Raw genomic sequence first — 24,980 nt, 5'->3', positions numbered from 1 at the left:
GAATTTGAAGTCAGTCTAGCTTTTTAAAATTTTAAGGGTGGGAGCAATGTTCCTTCACCTAACTACACCCCAGGACAGAAGGTGGCCCAAGTGATTATTTTTTCAAAAACACTTTATAATGAAGTATTAGAGAACTTGTTTTAATAATAACCAGGAAAAAAAGCAGGTTGAAAAAATGTCTCCTACTTGTCCCATATCCCTAACCCATTCCACCCCCTCTTCCCTGGTGTTTTAGAATTTTGGTTCAGAATTCCTCTGCAGAGGATTCCCTGTGCTGCATGGAAAGCTGGCACTTTGGTCTTTGTATTAATAGGCACCATACCTGGATAATTTCTGAATTGGAGTTTTTATTACAAGATACTTGTTTTATGCCTCTTTCAATAAAGTCGTCAAGCTGATTCAGTTTGTTAGTGAACCATGTTTTAACCTGCCCTTCCTGTCTCACATGATGTTTCAAATTTGTATATATTTAATACTCAATGGTCTTGTAGACAATTAAGGTTTTATTAATGTGAAACGGTCCACTCTTTTGATGGATTCTGTGGGTGCTAACAGGGCAGGCTGCAACCCTCCACTTGAGCTCACTCTGTTCTCCATTTTCATCCCGGACAACTGCAAATCAATGACTGACATGGAGTACCAGTGGAGCCTGGGAGGTAGAGGCTGGGCGGGGGGGGGGGGGGGGGGGGGTCAGGGCTGAACAGTGCCTAGTGCCTGAAACACACTGGCCATTTGCAGAATTGTTGATTTGATTATGCTATTCAGTAGTGTGAAAAGGAAAGTATTAAAATAAAACCTGTTAGAGAAAAGGAGGCTCTATCAGAACGAGCTGCAGTATATTTTGCCAAAGCTATTAGATTTTTGAGGCAGCTGGTAGTTTATCAATTTTTATTTCTTCAATATAGTTATTTTATGGCCATTACCAGCAAAACTGGATTATAAGGAATAGTGTTTGACAGGAAAGAAGGGCCCAGTGTGAGTCTGTTTGCTCTGGATCTCCTAAAACAAAGGTTCTTAATGTCATCCTCTTGGCTTATAAATAGAACAATAACATGATAGGAAGGAACATCAGTTTCTCATTTTGTGAGAGTAGTTCCAGAAAGTCTTTCTGCAGTCTTTTGCAGAGGCATCCAGTGTTTTTTCCTGCGAAGAGCTCTTCAGGTACCAGCATGATCACTAAGGTATTTCAAGGTGCTGGTACAGCATTAAAACCAGCAATCAGTAGTGGATTTCAGGGACTTTGTACAGGATGGGGCATGATCCACAGGCAATGCTGTAGGATGTTTCGGGTGTCAAAAAATGTAATTTTCAAAATTAAAAACGTGACTCCTACAAACACAGAGTGAACACATGTCAAAGACTACTCTATCTGTGAGGGAACCAGGATAATTCAAAGAATATTTGAGAGATTTGGTATACAGAGGTACTAAAATTTAAAAATGCTACAGTAAGATAGCTAAATTGGACAGAAAAGTGGTTAATGTCTACAGGACAGTTCATCTGTACTCTCAGATTATTTCTTCTACCCAAAAGAATTTTTACAACTCCTACCCGACAAAAATCTTTTAACGCATCACTTCCAAACAAAGATGCAATCCCCCAAAGAACTAAATAATCCTTGGGTGGGCCTCTCAATGTTCCAGTATAACAATGAAAGAACATATGACCATTTTTTGTATTATTTTTAAGTTTTAAATAATTTCTATTAACAGAGGGCTAAGAGTTTATTTTATATTTGAGTAAGTCTTTGTAACTAAAATTAAGGTTCTAGGGGACCAGCTTTTGGAATAGTATGGTGGTGCTTATATATTTTGCTTTACCCAAGCATTCCAAAATATCATTTATTTACCTTTCAAACCAATCACAGGATCTTAGAAGTCATCTGAGATCCCGCCATCTCCTCGGGCATGTATCCTTTCTTTAGCAGTCTTGACAGATGATCCTGAAGCATTTGTGTGCAAGGAGGAAGGAAACTGGCATGAGTGCTCATTATGTGCACATTTATTTTCAAAGGGCCAAATTCCTTTTCTCACGGTAACACGTAACCTATACATTTAGCCGCATTTATCAAATAAATGGATTTCTTCAGCATAATTGCCTTGAATTATACCTTAATTCTAAAAATTTATACACAGTATAATTTATCCTTCTTGATGTACAATTCGAGTTTTGAAAAATGCATACATTTGTAATTACCGCCACAAACAAGATATAGAACAATTCCCCACAATGAGATACCATCTCACCCAGTCAGAATGGCTAGCATCAAAAAGGCAAGAGATAACAAGCATTGGCAAGGACGTGGGGGAATGACAAGGACACGCAGTACCGGTGGAAATGTAAATTGGTACAGCCACCGTGGAAAACATTATGCGGGTTTCTCAAAAAATTAAAAATAGAAATGCCACAAGATCCAGTAATTCCACTGTTGGATATTTACCCAAAGAAAACAAAAACACTGCTTTGAAAAGATAAATGCTATGTTTATAGCAGCATTATTCACAATGGCCAAGAAATGGAAGCAACTCAAGTGTTCATCCACAGATGAATGGATAAATACATGGTATATACAATGGAATATTACACAGCCATAAAAAGGATGAAATCCTGCCATGTGCAACAACATGGATGGACCTAGAGGGTATGATGTGAAGTGAAATTAAGTCAGTCAGAGAAAGACAAATGCCATATGATTTCATTCATATGTGGAATTTAAGAAACAAAACAAATGAGCAAACAGGAAAAAAAAGAGACAACAACAACAACAACAACAACAACAACAACAAAAAAACCAACGCCGAGTCTTAAAGACAGAGAACAAACCAGTGGCTGCCAAAGGGGAAGTGGGTAGGGGTATGAGTAAAATAGATAAAAGGGATTAAGAGGTAACAATTTCCAGTTATAAAATAAATAAGTCACGGAGATGACAAGTGCATCTTAGGGAATATAGTCAATAATATTGTAATAACACTGTATGCTAACAGCTGGTGACCACACTTATCGTGGTGAGCACTGAATAACACACAGAATTGTTGAATCGCTATGTTGTACACTTGAAACTAACATAACATTGTGTGTCAACTGTACCTTAGTAGTTTTTTTCAAAAAACTGGCAACCCTACAAAAAAGATATAGAAGAGTTCCAAGCATAAGTGCTTTTCAAGTGTCAATTAATCCACAAGTACTTATTGACTACAGGTATGTCCAGTGGTCACTGGTCAGGCTTTGGGGATAGCAGGAAAGTGTGAAACGGCAGAAGTAAAAGATTATGCCTGCCTCCAAAGAACTTGACAGTCTAACCAGTGAAGTACGCATGAACCAAGCACAAATGAGCAATCTACTGGGTAATAATCTGCATGAGATGTGGGTTCTGGTATTGGTACTGCCAACATATGACCTCAACGAGCCATTTTTTATGGTTATTTCTTATCTGGGCATTCCTTTCCTCATTCGTAACTTGAAGGGGTTGTCTGTCTGAGACAATCTCTAAGGTTTCTCCTAATAATAAGCACACGTGAATCAGGTATGAGCGTTCAAAGTGATAGTGGAAGGCTGCGAGGTTGAGAACAGCTTTATGGCATTCAGGCAGTCCACGGGTTGACCCTACAGTGTTAGTGACCAAGGGCGAATGGTAAGAGATGCAGCAGTGAGCTGAGAGGTACGACCTGCCATGGGTCTGTGAAGGGAGCAAATAGAGGGATGTCGGTCCTGTGGAGTACAGAAGAACCGCAAGGTGTTATTCTCGAAGACAGTGGTGAGCCCAAGCTTTGAACTGCTTGAGCACCAGGGAGAGACACGAAGATTTGAAAGCTTATTTGTCTATGAAGTAGAGAGAGGAGTGACACCATGACAGTGATCCACAGTAATCTCTTCAAGAAAACCTCCCGTAGGCATGTCTTCTAGGCCCTGGGAATACAACGCTACAAACCATGCCCTCAGTTATTTATTGCTGCATAGTAAATCATCCCAAAACGTAGTGGCTTAAAATAACAACCATTTTATGTGCGCACAATGCTGTGGGTCAGCAATCTGCAGTAGCATCAGCTAGGTGGTTCTTCTGTGACTCTTTCCTAGGGTCCCTCATATGGTCAGTCATCTGGTGACGTGACTGGGACTCATGTCTGCCTACATGTCTGATGCATGGCTGCTGCCTGGCCTCTCTTGCCATGTCATCTCTTCCTCCAGCAGGCTGGCTGGACTTCTTCATAAGGTTGCTTCAGGGTCCCTAGGGAGCAAGGGGGAAGCTACAAGACTTCTTGAGACCTAGGCTCAGAAGTCACACAGAACTACTCACGTGGCATTTTACTGGCCAAAGCAAGTTACAAGAACAGCCCAGATTCAGGGAGTAGAGAACTGGACTCTACCTTGATGGGAGGGGCTGCAATGTCACATACATACATACATACATACATACATACATACATACATGAAAGGACTCTGTGGCCATTAACCATTCTATCACACCATCCCGTTTGGGAAAATGAGTGCTGAGCACATTAAATCCTGTGCACCTTCAAAGATGGAAGGAACCACTGAGATGAAAAAGATAAGCTTCTGAGTGGGTCCTGAGGAATGTACAGGATGGAACGAACCCAGAGGAATGTGGAGAACTTCAGGCAAAGGCAGTACACACAGGAGTGGCAGGATGACTCATGGTATGTTTAGAGTCTAGTGAACGCATACTTGGCTGGAATGGGTAGAGATGAGGAGTTGAAAAATTAAGAGGTAACGATGGTGGGAAAGGTTATGATTGGATGTGGAAGACCTTAACTGCTAGGCTTTCGGGAATACAGACACTACCCACCATGCAGTGAGCAGCAAGGAGTCAGTGGCAGCCTCGTGGCACGAGTGGGAATGGTGGTATAGGGAAGAGGCCTTTAGGACCTGCATCTTCATGGACAGCAGTCTGGAAGGAAGTTGAACTGGCTGTGGAGTATAGTGGCATCGAGATCATGGCAAGAGAGCAGCCTAGAGATGGTTTCCCTAAAGGCAAGTGCCTGCATGGGTTCTCTTCAAGGGGTTAAAGGGCATAACTGGAGCTTTTACCTCCAGATTTATTTAGAGGTATAAAAACTGTTTATCCTGGATTTAAATTGGTCATCCCAGAGAGCTAAATTCAGGCTCATCTCTCTCTCTGTCTCTGTCTGTCTCTGTCTCTCTGTCTCTCTGTCTCTCTCTCTCTCTCTCACACACACACACACCCACCCACACACCAGTCTCCTGTATAAGATACAAGTTTCATGAGAGACAAGTACAATACAACTGTTAACAATGCTTCGTCTGTATTTGAAAAAAATTTCTAGTGCTCTTTAACAATGTAAATGGGAAAAGAACTATGGGGAAGGTCAGAAACCATGATGGAGCCAGAAAAAGGTTGCCTGCAGTTTTGACTGCAGTCTATACTATGGAGTCATATTCTGCGCAGGCAGACTATATAGTCACACTTTTCACAGTGGCAGCGTGGCAAAGCACCAGTTTTCTTTTGACAGTCCACAAGACACATATTTATTTCCCAAACTATCACTGTCCACAGGACTTCTGTGGCCATTAGAACATGTTACATGTAATTTTTTTTTTCAACGTTTATTTATTTTTGGGACAGAGAGAGACAGAGCATGAACGGGAGAGGGGCAGAGAGAGGGAGACACAGAATCGGAAACAGGCTCCAGGCTCTTAGCCATCAGCCCAGAGCCCGACGCGGGGCTCGAACTCACGGACCGCGAGATCGTGACCTGGCTGAAGTCGGACGCTCAACCGACTGCGCCACCCAGGCGCCCCATAATTTTTAAACACAAAATGAGAACAGATATTTAGTTTGTTTATTAAATAGCAGGCAGCAATTCTCTTTCAGGTATTTGTGGGAGACAGGATATGGAGAATTGGAGGGTTTCCTACACTCTGGGAACAGCAGTCTAGTTGTACAACTTTCAGGTCACGTATATACGAAATAGGTCACAGAATAAGGAAGCATGGCATCAGGTGACAAAGTGAAAAGACAAGACATGATTTAATGAGGAAATATGGAGTAAAGGATGGCGTCCAAATGAGCAGGTTTTGAGGTGCGGGGGAGTCTCTTGCTGGGCTAGAATATGCAAGAAATGGCCCAGGCAGGATTGGCAGGGCAAAGAGGGAAGGAGGCTCCAATTGTGAGGAAAGGCTCCAGGTAAACCTGAGTGTTGGATGGCGGTGATACTTGGGGAGGGGAGGCAGTGAGGGAAGTTTAGAGATGACATCCTAGAGTGTGTGCTCGAAACTTCTCGTTCCACCCAGTTAGCTCCCCTGAAAGTGCAGGTGAAGAATTGTCCTCAGTTGACAGACCGCGGCATGTGAATACATTACAAAACAACTGAACAGACAAGAGAAGAAAGGATATTTAGGTTCCTCTTTGCACACACTGGCTTTCATTCACTGTATAGTAGGTGGATGGGTAGGCCTTTGTGTGTACCTCACAGGACAGGGAGTTCTCCAGGGGAAAACACATCCCCTTTGCCCTTGGTGCTTTCTCAGACTGAGCCAGACCATACTATAGAGCAGTTATGCAAGAAAGGGGCCTCTGTTGCATTTCCTAATGACACAGTGCTCTAGGGAGAGATTTACTCAGGCATGCTGAGTTTTGCAATTCTCTCCTCAAAACTGGGGAGGTTTCCTGTAAAAAGATGTGTTTTAAGATAGGACCTGAGAAATCACAGACGGCTCACATCATAGGGGCTCCAAGAAATCATGCCTCGTCAGTGTCAACAGTTACCTTTAAAAAGTATAAAAATAACATTTAGTGATTATCCAAATTTCTTATTTTGTGGGGAGGTACTCAGGTTTATACCCTTGAGGAATGCCTATCCTGGGGCTTGGTATACAGCAAGCACTAAATGAATGTTAGTTGATTTTGAGGTAGTTTTTGCAGTTTCTTCATTAAGTATAGCAATGTACTAAATTTTGGTGAATGTGATTCTTTAATGCTGAGAGGGCAAGTAAAATCATCAAAAATGGGCATGCAGTCCAATCTTTGGCTATTACATAGGACTCCCATACGTATGGTCCTGAACTTTTTCACCACTAAAGATAACTTAAAAACATTTTTTTTAATGTTTATTTATTATTGAGAGACAGAGAGAGACAGAGCGTGAGCATGGGAGGGGCAGAGAGAGGAGGAGACACAGAATCCAAAGCAGGCTCCAGGCTCTGAGCTGTCAGCATAGAGCCCGACGTGGGGCTTGAACTCACAAACCGCGAGATCCTGACCTGAGCTGAAGCTGGATGCCCAACCGACTCAGCCACCCAGCCTCCCCTAAAGATAACTTCTAAAATTTCCCCTAGAGACAGCATTGCTTTGGAGGCTTGCCTACTAAACACACCACACTTATGGATTACTTAATTTCCCTATTTTAATTACAGATGAATGTTACTGACAAGGTTCAGTTAAACATGAAATAATAATAATATTTGGTATGCCAGACATTGCTCGGCATTGTATCCTTAAGAAGGCTTTAATTCCACACAACAATCCCAGTGGTTATCATTATTAACTTCATTTTACAAAAGAGGAAACTGGGGCACAAAGAGGTTAAACTCACTCACGGTTGCATGACTAAGTAAGCATAATTCAAACAACTTGAGTCTCTACTACTCTATCCATTCTAGCGTTAAAACACCAGCGAACTAGTTTCACCATGAACATTACTATAATTCTACCAATCTTACGCTCAGGTATTTGCCTTAAAAAATGCAAATGTATGTGTCTATAAACACTTGTACATAAATTCTTATGGCAGCTCTACTTATAATTACCCAAAACTGGTAACAACCCAAATGTGCTACATTTCTACAATGGAATGCTATTCAACAATAAAAAAGGAACACCTATTAATATACACAACTTGGATGAATCTCAAAAGCATTATGGTGAGTGAAAAAAAATGCAAGACTCAAAAGATTACATTCAGCCTCGCTCCATTTTATATGACATCCTCAAAGTGATAAAACTAGTGACGGAGCACAGATCAGTGGTTGCCAAGAGTTGGGGAAGGAAAAGTGTCACTGAAGAGGTAACACAAAGGAGTTTTGGGGGGGTGATGGAACTGTTTTGTACCTTGATTATGATGGTGGTTATACTGATCTATACATGTATCAAAATCCACAAGACTATGTATATCCCCTGAAAGTCAATTTACTGGATGATAATTAAAGAAAATGGTAAGAGGCCATCTTCTTTTTGGTCAATACTAATTTCTGTATTTTCCATTTACTCACAATACCATTCTACCTATCACTAACACTAGTTTTCAGATTTAAAAATTAAGAGTTACACTACAATGTGAAGCAAAGAACCATTATCAGGTCACACGTCCAAACTGAATGATGAGTTATCCCTTTAAATAAACATTCCTTAAAGGTTAAATGAATTTGTGTGCTTAGTGCCTTAAAAATACACGTATTTCAGTAAGTTATTAGACGGCATGACATCTGGCACAGCAATTTGCATAGTAAAACAAAAATAAGTAATCAAAATTAACCCTGGGAGGGACAATGTGATAAAATGAGGATGTTATAAGGATGTCATGGACTACCATGGCTCTTTCTACAGCTTTTCAATTTTTACTAGAATGCATCTCTAGTATATCTCTAGTATAACTAGAAACAGAATTAAAATTTTTTAAAAATCCGTCTAGATTGAAATGGAGATATTTCCCAAGTTGCAATATCCTTCCATCCAGAGGGTTTCCATTGCCTTTGAGAACCTCTTACTCCACTTACCAGGTCACGCTTGTATTCTACTCAACACCTACTGCCTCACTCATAGCACAGTGGGCACTTAAAATATCTGCTGAACTGAACTGCACCCGGAAATGTGGGGAATAAAAATGACAAACACATGGTTACTAACAAAACCTACACTGTGGGAAGACTAAATCAAGCTCTAATTTTGAATGAGGCAAATTATTTCTGAGCGCTAACGATGTTCTCGATAATTACAAAGGCATATATAGAATTCTGAAAGAGAGCAAGACAAACATATAACAACATACTGCCAGTGGTGTAGAGGTTTCTTTTTTTTTAATGTTTGTTTATTTTTGAGAGAGTGCGCTCATGGAGGAGGGGCTGAGAAAGAGGGAGACGGAGGATCCCAAGTGGGCTCTGTGCTGTCAGCACAGAGCCCGATGTGGGGCTCGAACCCACAAACCATGAGATGGTGACCTGAGCTGAAATCGGATGCTTAACCAACAGAGCCACACAGGCGCCCCCTTAAAGCCTAAAACATGCAGAACTCAAACGAGAATCAATTATTCCTGGTTCCCTAGCCATAAAACCAGAACATGCAAAGAGGTGAGAAAAAGAAAGGAAAAACTAACCTGTGCCGAGTTTCTATGGGCCGTGCACTGCATTAGACATTTATATAGATTAAAACTCATTTTAGGATTCAGGTTTCAGCAGATTTGTAAAGGCCTGGAAAACCGTCATTCTCACCATTATGAGAAAGAAGCTAGACAAACTGAAAAACCAATGACTCTTCTCAGACCTATCACCATCCGGATATCTGAAGAGACAGATGCCTGCAGGAAGACACAGGATCTGGGCATGTAAACTGGTAGGAAGATTAAACCAGAAATTCTAACAAGTTACCGAAGGCCAGAGTATGGGATGTCATGAGAGTATGAAGCTCCTGGGTTCCACACGGGGCGGAGGAATTCCCATCCTCTTACAAGTTTTTCCTACAGGAATCCCACCAGGCTCTTAGAGAAAGAATCAGGGGAATCCCAGACAAAGCTCCCATCCTGGTGCTGGTTGGCTGAGGAAAACAACACCCACTGTGAAATCCACCCAGACCCCTTTCCTTTATCTCCAGTACAGAACAAAAGGCTTAATCTGTAGGGGGAAGGGCTTGAAACCCTTGGCTTCAGGACACTCAATTGCAGCTGGGGAAGAGGAAGACAGGAAAAAGAAAAAGAAGCTTCACCCCTGGAGGGCGAGCAGGAATTCTTGTAAAGGACATACTCAAGACCCAGGTTCCAATACCTGCCTAAGTCTGAGGTTTCATCCAGTCATCAGAAAACTTCCTCCTCCCCCCTGCCACCACCTGCCAAACCAGCTATGTGGTTAGTAACAGTGGAATACAACTGGGAGGGCTAGGAGAGATAGCTCTTGGGAAACAGCACAAAGGAAAACCCCAAAGCCAAGCCGGAGTCAAAAAGAAGGTATCACTAGAGGAGTCAGAAATCTCTGGTGGCCTACCAAAAACAAACATCAAATACAAGCCAACTCCTGACTCGATTAACTCAAATCTCCACACTAAAGGCCTAGCAGAAGGACACCTGTGTTCTTCTCCAAACATATCAAATATTTACCTCAGTATCTCCTGCCCATGTTCAGTTTCAACAGCTTTCAACAGCTTTTCAGCCATGTTCAGCTTTTTATTATGAGGCATAGTAAAAGGCAAGGAAATATTCCAAGTGACAAAGCAATCATCAAATTTAGACTCAATATGAATACAGATGTTGGGACTATCTGGAATGAAATTTAAAAGAATCATGATTAATATATTAAAGACTCTAATGGTAGAGTTGCACGGTAGGCAACATGCAAGTCTAGATGAGTAATTTCAGCAAAAAGAAAGGATAAGAAAGAAATCGAAATGCTAGAAATAAAAAAAAAAAAGTTAAAAAAAAAACCAACATGCTCAAAAAAAGGACAAAAAACCCAACATGCTCAACAGGAGATTAGACACAGCCAAGGAAAGAATCTGTGAGCATAACGATCGAGTTTATTGGTCAGATCAATAAAAATTAAAATAAAAAGAGACAAGAGAGTGAAAAATTAGAACATGGCATGTAAGAACTGTGGGAAAATATCAAACATCATAACATACTTGTAAACTGGAATTCCAGAGGAATAAAAAAAAAAAAGAGAAAATTGAACACAAGAATGATGTGAAAAAATAATGACTGAGAACTCTCCAAAATCAGTGACAGACAACAATCCACAGATACAAGAAGCTCAGAGGAACACCAAGAAGGATAAATATGATGAAATTTTAAAAAGCCATATCTAGGCAAAGACAAAGAGCCTGAAGGCAGTCAGAGGAAAAAAAGACACATTAACCACATGGAGAAACAGGACAAAAATTACAGCCGATTTATCAGAAACCATGCAAGCAAGGCAACGGTAGAGTAATACGTTGCAAAGGAAAAGAACTGTCAACCCAGAATTCCATATCCCACAAAAGTGTCCTTCAGAAGTGAAGAAACAAAGAAAGACTCTCAAAAGCAAAGAATATACTGTCAGCAGACCTGGCACAAAAGAAACATTAAGGAAAAATTCTTCAGGCAGAAAATTATGATTAAGGTAGGAGCTTAGATTAGCATAAAGAAATGAAGAACACTGGAAAAGTAACAAATGAAGGTTGAGTGTAAGATTTTATTTTCAAAATGATTGAAAAGCCAATTTTCAAGACGCCAGGCAAGGGCCAATCTTGTGAGGCCTGCTAAAGATAGCAAGCAGCATCAGGACTGCTATGGTAACTCTTTTCAGCACAATAGGGTATATATATTTTAAAAACATACAGCTAACATCGTACTTAATGGTGAGAGATGGAATGGTTTTCAAGATTGGAACAACTTGAGGATGTCCTCTCTCACCACTACACTTTTGGGAGAGAAGAAAAAAGTAAGAGTACTCGTGTTACCTAATTTTAAGACTTACCAAAAAGCAACAGTAATCAAGACAGTGTGGCAATAGCACAATAATGGACACACCGATCAATGCAACAGCATAGAGAGCCCAGAAATAGACCCACACAAGCATAGTCACATTTCTGACACAGGTGCAAAAGCAGTATTAATGGAGAACGGATAGACTTTTCAACAAGTGTTCTGGAACCCCTGGACATCCATATGCAGGAAGATGAAACTTGACACACACCTAATCTGGTGGGAATGCAAAATGGTAGAACCACTTTGGAAGACAGTTTGACAGTTTCTCATAAAAACTCAGCAGTCCCACTCCTAGGTATTTACCCAAATGAACTGAAAACTTATGTTTCACACAAAAAAATCTGTATGCTAATATTTACTGCAGCTTTATTCATAATCACCAAGAAACTGGAAGCAGCCAAGTTGTCCTTCAACAGGTAACTGTACGAACTGTGGGGCATCCGTACAATTGGAATACTATTCAGGGATAAAAAGGAACAGGCTATTAGTTCACATAAAATGGATGAATCAAGTAAAAGAAGCCAGACCGAAAAAGGCTATGTATTGTATGATTCCACTCGTACGAAATTCTGGAAAATGCAGGACTTTAGCTAAAAATTCAGAAGTGATATTCTGAAATTCTGAGGCATTTCTATGAGACAAAACTGACTGGATACATATATATATATTTTTTAACAGCCATAGCTGTTGGGTGGGAGTCCATGGAAGTTCACATCACCATCACCATATATCATCTCTTTTCAAAATAAATGTATTTGGTTTTTAAAATGGGGTAATGTATTCACACGGCTTAAAATTCAAAAGGTACTTCTGACTTTCACCTTAGAGGAGGGGAAGGTGCAACTCTCTTTGGTCCTCCCAAATCTGGGTTATAGGCCACCTCCACGATGCCTCCTAAGTTCGACCCCAACAAGATCAAAGTTGTATACCTAAGGTGCACAGGTGGGGAAGTCAGTGCCATGTCTGTCCTGGCTGCAAAAATTGGTCCCTGGTTCTGTCTCCAAAAAACGTTGGTAATGACATTGCCAAGGCAACCAGAGATTGGAAGGGTCTGAGGATTACACTGAAAATGACCATTCAGAACAGACAGGCTCAGACTGAAGTGGTACCTTCTTCCTCTGCCCTGATTATCAAAGCCTTTCAGGAACTGCCAAGAGACAGAAAGAAGCAGAAAAACATCAAGCACAGTAGAAATATCACTTTTGATGAGACTGTCAACCTTGCCCAACAGATGCGGCACTGATCTTTAGCCAGAGAACTCTCTGGAACCATGAAAGAGATCCTGGGGACTCCCCAATCTGTGGTCTACAAGGTTGACGGCTGCCACCCTCATGATATCACAGATAACACCAATAATGGTTCAGTGGAATGCCCAGCTAGTTAAGGACCACAAAGGAAAATATTTCAATAAAGGATCATTTGACAGCCAAAAAGAAAAAAAAAGTCAAAAGGTATATACAAAAGTTTATGCAGTGGAGAATCTTCTTCCAACCCTCTACCCTGGCTCTATATGCCCTAAAGCTATCAGTATCTTGAACACTTTTCCAGAAATATTTTATCCAAGTAAGAAAAAATGTACATATTATACAGCACATATTATTGCCCCAGTAGCTATCACAAATGGCAGCATACAATACACACTCTTCCATTTCCTGTTTTTCTTAAGTTTGTACATCTTAGAGATCATGCAATATCAGTGTAATATTCTACTATCAGTGTAATAACCAAGCCTTGCTCAATACTTAGAATATTACTAATATTTCGCTATCATAAGCAACACTCCAAGTAATATGCAAATAATTGTTGAATAAATTCTTCGATGTGTTTGCTGGGTCAAATGATACAGGCATTTATAATTTTGATGGCTATTTTCAAGTCACTGACTTTTAAAATGTCAGGGATTTTCCATTTTTTATTTTTATCCTAGGAGGAAAGAAAGGAAGCTAAGATTCTATCACCAGGCAATTTTCTGGAGGAATGTACATCGCTAAGATATACAAAGTGAGCCTTCTCCTCAGTTTCCCACACATGCTTCCTAGGGTCTAGCTGCATTTTCATGTAATATATTTCAGGCCACAAGCTGGTTGCAAAGCCTATTTCAGTTATGTGAAAGGTGTTAGTTACTTCAGAAAACTTCACAAGCAAAGGCCAAAGGCTAATGCCCCAAACTGCTGGTCACTGACCACTCACTTCACAGCACAATACTGGATTCTTCACTACAACCACAGGGAAGACTTTAAAGTCTTTTTTTAAGTATTTACTTTTTGAGAGAGAGAGAGAGAAAGAGAGAGAGAGAGAGAGAGAGAGAATATGCAAGCGCACAAGCGGGGGACGGGCAGAGACAGAGAAAGAGACACACAGAATCCGAAGCAGGCTCCAGGTTCTGAGCTGTCAGCAAAGAGCCCGATAGGGGGCTCGGACCCAGGAACCTCGAGATCATGGCCTGAGCCGAAGTTGGAAGCTTCAACGACTGAGCCACCCCGGCACCCCAGAAGACTTTAAAATCTTGACCAAATGAAACACACCTAGAGGGAATCCTTTGTCTTTATTATAATGCCCAAATAAGGATTTCTTCTCAGGTAAAAACTATAAATCACATACAGGTTATAAGGAAAGGCTGCAAATGTTTCTCTCATCTTTCAGGTAGTGATGGATTTCCAATTAACTATCCTTTTGCTTGACTACAAAATGCAGTACAGCCTAGTACACTAAGTTTTTGTGATAAAACTTGAACAGGAGGTTGAGAAAACCCATGAATTCCTTTGTTAATAGCTACACAAAATCAGTGAGCAGTCAAGCCATTCACAAGAATATTTACATCCAGAGCACACTTCCTTCTGGAAAAAAACACCACTCAGCTCCACACTCAGTAGAAGAGAAGATGGCCCAATTGCATTACTTAATCTCAAGAATACAGTACATTTAGAAATGAGTGTTTAACAAGATTTATCAAAGGAAAAGATGTTACATTAATAATTATTTTGCATTACTTAAGTAATGGCCTCCATTTTTTTTTTGCATCTCCTTGAATTTGCACCTTTAATTTTATAAGTTTATTTATTTATTTAGAAAGAGAGACAGACAGAGAGCTAGCATGAGCAGGGGAGGGACAGAGAGAGAATCCCATGCAGGCTCCACACTGTCAGTATAGAACCCCATGCAGGGCTTGAACTCACAAACTGTGAGATCATGACCGGAGCTGAAATCAAGAATCGGAGCCAAAATCAAGAATCGGATGCTTAACCAACTGAGGAACCCAGGCACCTGGTGTTTGCACCTTTAGATGGCTCCCTCCCACTATGACTCTGGGCTTAGCCAAGGAAGCACTTCCCTACTTTGGCTGATGGGACAATACCAAATATGACACAAGCAGACACAAGAGAAGTGCTTGTACACTGGAGCTTGCTCTTGCTGGCTACCCTTTGTGCCTTTGAGACCACGATGTTAACCCATCCAGACCAGCCAGCCGAAGGAGGGACCATTTGGAGTGGAGATGAGCCATCCTTGCTTAGGGCCTCCTAGACCAACCGGCCTGACAAGCACCAGATGTGTGAGCAAGGCCAACCTAGATCAGCCAACCACCCTCCCTGACCCCAAAAGCTAACTGACACAGGCTACTTCAAAGTAAGTATGTTTGCAGTCTGGTACATATGGAAAGGGGAAGAGAACACTGGTTTTCCTCCTGCGAAGTTGATTCTGCACAAAAGAAATAGTTTCAAACAGAAAAACCTGCAGTACCTGGACGAGAATAAATAAATATATAAGTACTGAAAAAATGTCTAAGTCTTCCCAGATTCTCACAAATGTGCTGTCTGCCATCACAGATGGCACACACCAAAAAAACAAAAAGCATTAAAAATTTCCATTTAGTCACTGAAGCATCTTTATCATGATATATTTAAACCAAAGTCTTATACTCAATAGTTCCATTTCTAACGCAACTCAGGTTTCCAGGAATGACTTCTCCCAATTTTACTTTTTTCCCCATTTGACAGGGCTCAGTGAAAGCTGAAAGACCTCCCTTACTGCAGCCTAAAAAGCATCAGATATATAAACCTAATTAAACCTTCTAGAAACATTCTGCAGGACCAGCTTCTTCTAGCATCACAGCAACTCTTTTTAGCCATGTTAATGGTGGGCAGTAGAAACTGCTTAAGATCTACACATTTGGGCCAGAAACACTGCTTCCACTGGATCACAAAGTGGGACACTGAAGGGGAAATGACTTATAGGCTACTTTTGTTTAAGCCTCACTAGATGTTTTTCTGGATTACACACACCACACCACCACACCACCCCCCCCCCCCAACACACCCCGTATGGTTTAAGGTGGAAAACACCTTCCAGCAGCCTCCCGTTGCCCTTGGAATAAAATACAAGCTGCTTAATGAGGTCCCATAAGGCCCTGTCAATCTCCCCCTGCCTACTTCATCTCTCTTTCCCCAGGTCCTAGCCAAACCTCTGTGGATCCTCTCCACATCTCTCTCCCACCTCAGTGCCCTCACAACACCTGGTGTTCCCTTGGCCTGGCAATCCCTCCTCCCTTTTGCCTTGCTTATTCCTGCTCATTATTCAGGGTCCAGGGAACCTTGCTAGTCTCCCTTACAAAAGCATTCTACCTCTTACTTGCTGTGTGACCGTGGGCAAGTTAGCTTTGCCTCATACCTCACAGAGATATACTATATTAAGTACCTTAGTACAGTGCTCAGTACACAGGCAATGGTCAACAAATCATAGCTACTGTTGTTATTATCCCTTATAGTGATCTTCATCATAGCTCTCAGTACAATTAGCAATTACATATATATTTGTAGGAAAAATAGAAACACTCCCCTGCATCCCACTTTAATACCTAATACTGCTCATGCTATTTCCTCACATACTGCATTTCTTGCGGGGGGAAGATAAAATGAATGTTTACAGAGCAATTTTGACCTCAATTAATTATTACCTTGGAGATGTGGTTAGGCAGATGAAGAAACTGAGGCACAGAGAAGTACCGGCCAAGATCAAGTGGCAGATTCAAATCCAAGTTGGCCTGAACCCATAGCCTGTGCTGTATACACCACCAAAGGCTTCCCCAATCATGAACCTTGTTATCTAAGAGCAGCAAGCCTCAGAGAAGATGGATCTTCACATTCTACTCCCAGGTATCTACTCTTCAGATCCTTAACGAGTCTGGTATTTAAGCACTTCCTGTAAACTCCTTCAACCGAATTCCGCCCGCCCGCCCCCGCCCGCCCCCCCCCCCCATAGATTTCCTTCTTCCTTTACATTGGATGTTGAACTCTCAGTGGGATGAGTTGTCTTTCACCTCTTATACCCCTAGCAAAGAGTAGGCACTTAATACACATTTGCTGAACGAATTAAATGAAAATGTTGGAGAATACATTACGGCTGCAAAGTTGGAGTGGTGGAGTGGATTTTCATAACAATTTTGAAGTTTGGCATAGTTGGCAACAAACTTGACATGAAGGATGACAAAAGTAGAGTTTATCATAACCATTTTTACAACTGATAATGATTTCTATATGTAGCACCATACATTGATTTCACCTGACTTACACATATGCCCTTTACAGCTAACCCCTCTACCTCTGGGGCCCTGCATCACCACCAAAGTTCTGCTATACTCCACTGCTACACTTGAGCCACCCTTCAGGACAGGATGCCCTTGACAAGTGCTAATCTGGCAATGGTTACTTTCAGATGGTTTAGAAAAAGAAAGAACAAATGATAAAGCAAGTGGGAGTGAACTAGTAATAATTAGTGACCTTGGGTAAAGGGAATACAGGAGTTCTTTGTACTATTCTTGCAATATTTCTGTAATTATAATCAAAATAAGAAGCTTTTAAAATCAAATAAGAAGAACTGTCCCAGGAGACTCCAACACACAAGGTCTGGCTGGTGTACTGGCCATGCTGATACCATATTCTCTTGTCAGCTATTCCAAAAAGCACATTCCAGGCTTGGATTTCCTTGCCTGTCAGCCAACATCAACGGACAAGGAACTCCTTGGGTAGCAGAGCTCAGCTATGGCCTCTGTGTTGTGATGGAGATTAAATTATTTACTGCTTAAACAGTATTAATGAACACATGGGTATCTCCTGTTGGTCAAAACCTCAGTACCATTTCCCCATACCAGGCACCCTACATACTTTCTTCAGTTGACTGCCTTCTGAGTTACTTTTCCCAAGCTTAGCCATGGGGTCAGGCAAATTCTTCCCAGGACCCTTCTTTCTGTCCCCCAAGAGAACCACAGAGGCAGTTTTGATGATAAGAGCTTTACTGCTATTGTCTATGGAGAGACCTACAGGCAGGAAGCAAAAATAACCATAGAGGAGTCACAAGTATTTCAGAAAACAGAAAACTCAATGTGGTAGTTACTTGGTCTCCAATGAGCATTTGCTAGCACCTTTTTATTCACTAATTATTTTTACCCATTCATCCTAGACTCTCCCCCACAAACCAGAATGGTTCAGCTTTCCCAGCCACTGTAACTGAACAAGTGAGAAACTTCTAAACCACTCAAGTGTCCTCATATTAGCCACTTCAGAAGAGTGCCAGGTGGGTGTCACCCAACACTCACCCCTCACCTATAAGGTGAGGTAAGTTATTCCTTGATGAGATTTTTCTTAAAAGTTTTTAAACTTTATTTGAGGGGGGGTAATTAGGAAGGGGAGAGGGAGGGAGAGGGGAGAGGGAGGGAGAGGGGAGAGGGAGGGAGAGGGGGGAGGGGGAGGCAGAGAGGGGAGGGGGAGGGGGGAGGCAGAGGGGGGAGAGGGGGAGGGGGAGAGGAGAGGGAGACATGGGGAGGAGGAGGGAGAGAATCTTAAGCAGGCTCCACTCTCAGCACAAAGTCCAATGCTGGGCTTGAGCCCACAACCCTGGGATCATAACCTGAGCCGAAATCAAGATTGGATATTCAACTGACTGAGCCATGCAGGCACCCTGAGACTTTTTTTTTTTTTAATGTAAGCCAGCATATGATCTCTACCCTCCTCAGATAGATCCTGTTTTGTATAACCTCCATGAGGAGGTAGATGCATTATGTCCTATGATAATAGGACCTCTGTATCCCTGATCAAGGCTTATTAAGAGACCTCTGTAATGCCATGCCTTTACAAACACCCGGTGCCTCCTGCCTCCCCCAACGTCCCCCAAAATACTTGCCTAGTTTTCCAGTCAGACCTCAAAGTAGTGGGCAAAAAGACGAAATAGACTGGTGTAGCTGAGGAGAGAAATGGATTGTTATGGTTGGTGGAACACAAGGGAGGGAAAAGACAAGCATTATCAAAAGAGAGGATCACACCCAACCTACCAGCCTCACATCGTTTGTTCTTTATTTTTACTTTCACTAACCCATGTGTCTCAACTTTGAGAGCTCTGCGTCATAACTTGTCCTTCTCAGAACCTCATCCACAGGCCAGAAGGGGGAACACAGGCACCCCTAAGGCTGCTTCCACGTTACTCCTGGCTCTCACAGCTGATCACAAACACCTCAGGAAGGAGTGGAAGGCCCTTCTCCACTTTCTCTTACCTGTGACCAAGATTCACAGGCTACTCAAAGTGAGAAGGCACTCCTCACACTGCCAAGGCACAGCAACATGACTCAGAAAGGAGGGAGACAACGTGTGGGTTCTAGAACCAGACCTGCATCCCAGAGTATCCCAGAACTGATTGGATGAAAAATGCAAGGAGCGGTTTCCAGGCAAAGATACTGGGTTAAGAACTCTTCTCTAGCAAACAAAATTGTAGAGAAGAGCACAGCTAAAGAAAATGTGGCAATGATGGTAGCTAATACTGAGAAGCGCATCCCAAAAATCTCATGTAATCCCTTCACCCCTTTGAAGAGAGGTATTATCGTTTACGATTCGAGTATTTCAGCTCAGAGCTCACTTTAAACGAAAAAAGAAAACGATGTTATAGAGGTAAAATGCTCCTAGGCTAAACAAAAAAGAAAAAAAAATCTATTTTCACTTATCCGGAGAGTAATCACATGATGCTATAAAAGCATGAAAACTAGGTATTCAAAGGGTACAGAGGCAGGGATCCACATTCCCATTGTTTACAGATGTTATGAAAATATTAAATTAAATAAAACACAATGCTTTGTTCAGACCGACTCCTTTCTCACCCTCACCCCCATCCCCAGGCTGGCAAGAAGTGGCTTCAGGGAAGGTATTTAAGAGAACTACTCTGGGAAAGTGGATTCTGAGTTGCTTAAACTGAGCCAAGATGTTGTGCAACCAGTCTTTACCTAAATTATTTTCCATTACTTTCCGAGTTTAGAGAGAAGTAGACAGTTATCTTTACCGGACTGAATACAGAGAATGAGGTCGCTCTTCCCTCCAGGCCACTGAAATCACCACCAACACGGTTTTGATTTCTTATACAATCAGACGGCGTCCGGAGTGGGGGGGGGGGGGGGGCGGGGATCCCATCCTCAGTTTCACAGATAAACGGTTCTCACATCAAAAAACCTTGCGCACATCTGAGGGCATGATTTCCTAGCAACTCAGAAAGTCAGAGAAGCGGCCAAACAAGTTTCTTGCCAAATGCCTGGGAACTACATATGTCCCAGGGCTACACAATGATACCAACTTTTAAACATGCCTTCACATACCACCATTACGGTCACTCACTCGAGATCCCACCCCCCCCACACACACACACCTCTGCTTCTCACAAATAATAAACGCAGGTTGCCCTGCGCAACTTAAAGCCAGACTTCACCGAAGCCGTGGCTCTGAAAAGCGAGAGAAAAAGATTGGAGGGAGGCACGCTCTCACTCTCTCTCTCTCTTTTTAAATCGATCGCCCCACGGCCGAGGGAATAAAACCAACTCGATCGCTGGAGAAAAGTTAACTTTGCCGTGCCCAGCGGTGGGAAAATTTTCCCGTAAGATTCGCAAAGCCCTCCCGCTTTTCCCACCACCCCCCTCCCCCCCGGACCGCCCGGCGCTCGGCGGTCGCCGCGGCCCCGGACCGGCAGCGCCCGAACAATGACGGGAGGGGGAGGGAAAGTTCGCTAGCCCGCGGGGCGCTCACGCTCCTGCTCCGGGGGCACCCGGACTCCCCCGAGCCGCCCGGCCCCCCTCGCCAAGCACTCGGTTCCGCACGCCCCCCAACACCGAAACAGCCAGGGGCGCGGCCCCGGGGCGGCCCGCAGAGCAGGTCCTCCCGCCGCGGGGCTGACCCCGGGAGCCCCGAGACCGGGTAGAGCACAGAGAGGGAGGGGGCGCCGGGAGGGGGCACCGGAGAAAACGGCCGCAACAGTTATGGCGCTCAATTCCTGCCCGAGCGGAGCCGTAGCCGAGCCCGAGCTCCGGCGTCCGCCCCCCGCCCCCCGCCCCCCGCGTCGGCCACCCGGCGCTCCCCCGGCCGACTGAGGGGCCGGCGGGCACTTTACCCCAGCCCACACACGCTCTCGGCCCGGAGACGCCGGGGACGCCGGAGCGACCGCGATGTGGGGCCGGGGCGCCCCGGAACGCTGCGAGGCTGGGCCGGGACGCCGCGCTCCGCGGCGCCCGCTTCCACTCCCCGAGGCCGCCACTCCCGCTGCCCACCCGGCGCGACGCCCCCAGCCCCGCTCGCCCCGCGTCCGGCTCCGGTGGCGCCTACCTTCGCGCAGCTAGGTCGCGGCTCTTTCCTTCCCGGCTCCACACTCGGGCCCGGCAATGTGCCGGGCGAGTCCGGTAGGGGTGGTAACCGCCCCCCTAACCGCTCGCTTTCTTCTCTCCCCTCCCTCGCACCTGCCCCCTAATCTCCTCCCCACCCCCGCCCCCCGCCCCGCCGCCTGATCCGCCCGGGCCGCCCCCTGCGCTTCAGCTCCCGCCCTCGGCCCTCGCCAGCCCGGCCCGTCAGGCCTCAGCGTTGGGCCGGCGGTTGGGCGGCGGCGGCGGCAGCGGCGGCGGCGGCGGCAGCGGCGGCGGTGGCGGCGGCGGCTGAAGCGGCGCGGAGCACTATTGTATTCCTGACACTGTGCGCTCCCACGCTCCGCCTCTTCCCCTTCCTTCCAACCCCCCCCAATCACCCCCCCACCCCAACCGCCGGCCGCGCTCGCCCTACCCGACTGGCTCCCCGCCGTCCGCCCGCCGCGCGCTCTTCTGGCGGGCTGGGCGCCGTCGCCACCGCCGCGCGCCTCGAGGCTCCGCCCCCTGAGTGCTCCCGCACCCGCGGCGTCGTGCTCCAGGTGGGTTCCTCTCTGCTCCTGCTGGGCGCGCTGCTGCCTGGGGGGAGCCTCAGCCCGGATAAGTGCCCGAGAGGACGATGGGGAGGTGCCCTGGCTGTGCTGAAATACAAACTAAGCCTTTCATGGCCCCTTTCAACTCTAAAGTTCTGTAAGTGGACCCTCATGTATAAAACTCATTGTGGGCCACTGTTGATTTAAGTTGTTTGCGCTTGAATTACCTATAATAATAAAGCCAGGGTGGCTAGGAACAGAATAAATTTATTCAATTGCCAGCACAAATGGTCTGTGATGCTGTGTGGCTTTCTGAGGTGTCAACGTGGTTAGGCTACCGCCCCACTTATTCAATCAAACATTAATCTACGTGTTGCTGTGAAGATATTTTGCTGATGTAACTAAAGCCCCTGATCGGTTGATTTAAAGTGAGGGAGATTATCCTGGATAATCTGGGTGGGCCCGATCATTCCTTTCTGACTGCATGCCCTACAGATTTTGGATTTGCTTAGCCAGCCTCACAGTCGTGTAAGCCAATATCTTTGAATGAATGAATGAATAAATAAATAATGTGTGTGTGTGTGTGTGTGTGTGTGTGTGTGTGTGTAAAATGTTTTATTGGTTGGCTTCTCTGGTGGAATCCTAACTCATACAGATGTTTAAGCAACAAACCCTTTATGGTTTTCCTATCTGGGTTTGGAAATGGACCATGTACAATTACCATGAACTCCTATTGTCATTTTCATTTACATTTCTTGGCTAGACAAAAATGTAGGCTCTCCTGTATTTTGTCTGACTTACATAGTAAAGCTGTAATTCCGTTTCATAATACACAAATGTGTGAGTTCTAAAACATTCATTGTCCTCCAGATTTACCTTGTCTTATTAACTCATTTTGAAATAATGATAGATCCACAGGATCTGTAAAAATATTACAGGACAGACCCATGTACTCTTCACCTAGTTTCCCCCAGTGCTAATATCTTACATAACCAAGATATTGACATTGGGACAATCCACAGACCTTATTCAGATTTCACCAGTTTTACATGCACTAATTTCTGTGTCTGTGTATATACTACTACACAATTTTATCATGTGTAGATTTGTGTAACCACCACAATCAACTGTTCCTCCACAACAAAAATTCTTCCTGCTACACAACATAGTCACAGTCCCCTCCTTCACCTACCCTAAACCCCTGGCAACCTCTAACATGTTCCCCATCTCTATAATTTTGTTATTTCAAGAATATGGAAATGGAATCATGCCTTTTGAAATTGGCTTTTCTTCATTCAGCATAATTGCCTTGAGATCCACCCAGGTTGCTGCCTGTATCAATAGTTGATTCCTTTTCCCTGCTAACTAGCAGTGTTGTTATGCTTTGGTGTTCTACAGTGTTTACGGTGCGTTTTTTCACCCGTTGAAGAACATTTGGATAGTTTCCAATTTTTGCCTATTAAGAATAAAACTGCTATGAACAGTCATGTAGTTTTTTGTGTAAACATAAGTTTTCCTTTTTCTGCGACAAATGTCCCAGAGTGCAATTGCTGGGTCAGATGCTAAGCGTAAGGTTAGCGTTACAAGAAACTGCCAGCATTTTCTAGACTGTCTGTACCATTTTACATTCCCACCAGCAATGTGTGAGAGATCCAGTATCTCCACATCTTTGCCAGCATTTGGTATTGTCACTATAATTTTATTTTAGCCGTTCTAATGGGTGTCTAGTGATCTCTCTTTGTTTTCAATTGCACTTCCCTAATGATGTTGACATTTTTTCATGTTCTTATTGGCCATCTGTATATCCTCGTTGGTGCAATGTCCGTTTATGGCTTTTTTCTATTTTCTGATTGTATTGTTTGCTTCTTACTGTTAAATTTTGAGAATTCTCTCTATATATTCTAGATACAAGTTCTCTGTCAGATACATGGTTCGCAATTTTTCCCCCAGTCTGTAGCGGTCTTTTTATCTTCTTAAGGGATTTTGCAGCCCCAAATTTTTCATTTTATCGAAGTCCAACTTCTGCGTTTATTTTTAATTTTTTTAATGTTTATTTATTTTTGAGAGAGAGACAGAGTGCGAGTAGGGGAGGGTCAGAGAGACAGGGAGACACAGAATCTGAAGCAGGCTCCAGGCTCTGAATGGTCAGCACGGAGCCTGACGCGGGGCTCGAACCCACGAACCATGAGATCATGACCTGAGCCCAAGATGGATGTTTAACCCAGTGAGCCACCTAGGCACCCCTCAATGTCTGCATATACGTATTGTCCTTTCCGTGTCGTGTCTAAGAAATTTTTTGCCTAGCACCAAGTTCCACAAATTTTCTCTTCTATTTCCTTCTAAAAGTGTTGTAGTTGTATACTTTACTTTTAAATCCATGATTCATTTTGAATTTTGCTATAAAATGTGAACTTAATGAGGTCGAGATTCATATTTTTTTCTATAGAGGTCTGATGGCTCAAACACAACTTGTTAAAATGACTCTCTTTCCTCCATTGAATTGCTTTTGTCAAAATCAGTTGGGCATGTTGTGTTGGACGAATGGTGTGGGGATATTTTTGGTTCCCTATTCTGTTCTGTTGTTCTTATGTGTCTACCCCTCTGTGAATATCAAAGTTTAAATTACTGTAGCTGTATAGGAAGATTTAAAATTGGGTAGAGTGATTCTTTCCACTTTATTCTTCAAAATTGCTTTAGCCATTCAAGGTCATTTGCCTTTCTATATAAATTTTGGAATTAGCTTGTTTATATCTGCAGAAACTCTGCTGGGATTTTTAAAGGGACTGTGTTAAACTTACGGATCCATTTGGGGGAGAATTAACATCTTTATTATATTGCGTCTTCCAGTCCATGAAGATGATTTGTGTGCCTCTGCATTTATTTAGATCTTTGACTTCTTTCCTCAGCATTTTGGAATTTTCAGCACGCGGATCCCATGCATGTTTTGTTCATTGTACACCGTATTTCATTTTCTTTGGAGTGATTACAAATAGTATTGTGGGGGGGTTTCATTGCTCATTATCAGTATGTATATAGAAATGCAATTAATCTTTGTGTGTTGATCTTGTATCCTTTGACTTTGCTGAACCC

General features: G+C 43.4%; 1 protein-coding gene and 1 pseudogene across 5 annotated transcripts in view; one reads left to right on the top strand and one right to left on the bottom strand.

Annotated features, from left to right (window-relative positions):
- Nucleotides 1-21,794, bottom strand: part of JADE3 (jade family PHD finger 3) — a 135,781-nt gene extending 113,987 nt beyond the window's left edge. For 2 of the 5 annotated variants that reach the window (XR_007148983.1, XM_047844252.1), the window contains exon 1: nucleotides 21,329-21,442. The gene's annotated coding sequence lies outside the window, so the exon portion shown is untranslated. Of the gene's footprint in view, nucleotides 1-18,878; nucleotides 18,937-21,328; nucleotides 21,443-21,775 lie in introns of those variants that run through there. The other 3 variants (XM_047844253.1, XM_047844255.1, XM_047844254.1) reach the window with 3 other exon arrangements.
- LOC125157488 (60S ribosomal protein L12-like) lies at nucleotides 12,593-13,089 on the top strand (annotated as a pseudogene).
- Nucleotides 21,795-24,980: the final 3,186 nt, after the last annotated feature.

Source organism: Prionailurus viverrinus, chromosome X (assembly GCF_022837055.1).
Source record: "Prionailurus viverrinus isolate Anna chromosome X, UM_Priviv_1.0, whole genome shotgun sequence".
Lineage (NCBI taxonomy): Eukaryota > Metazoa > Chordata > Mammalia > Carnivora > Felidae > Prionailurus > Prionailurus viverrinus.
The sequence above is the reverse complement of the archived record's forward strand: the minus strand, read 5'-3'. Positions and strand labels throughout refer to the sequence as shown.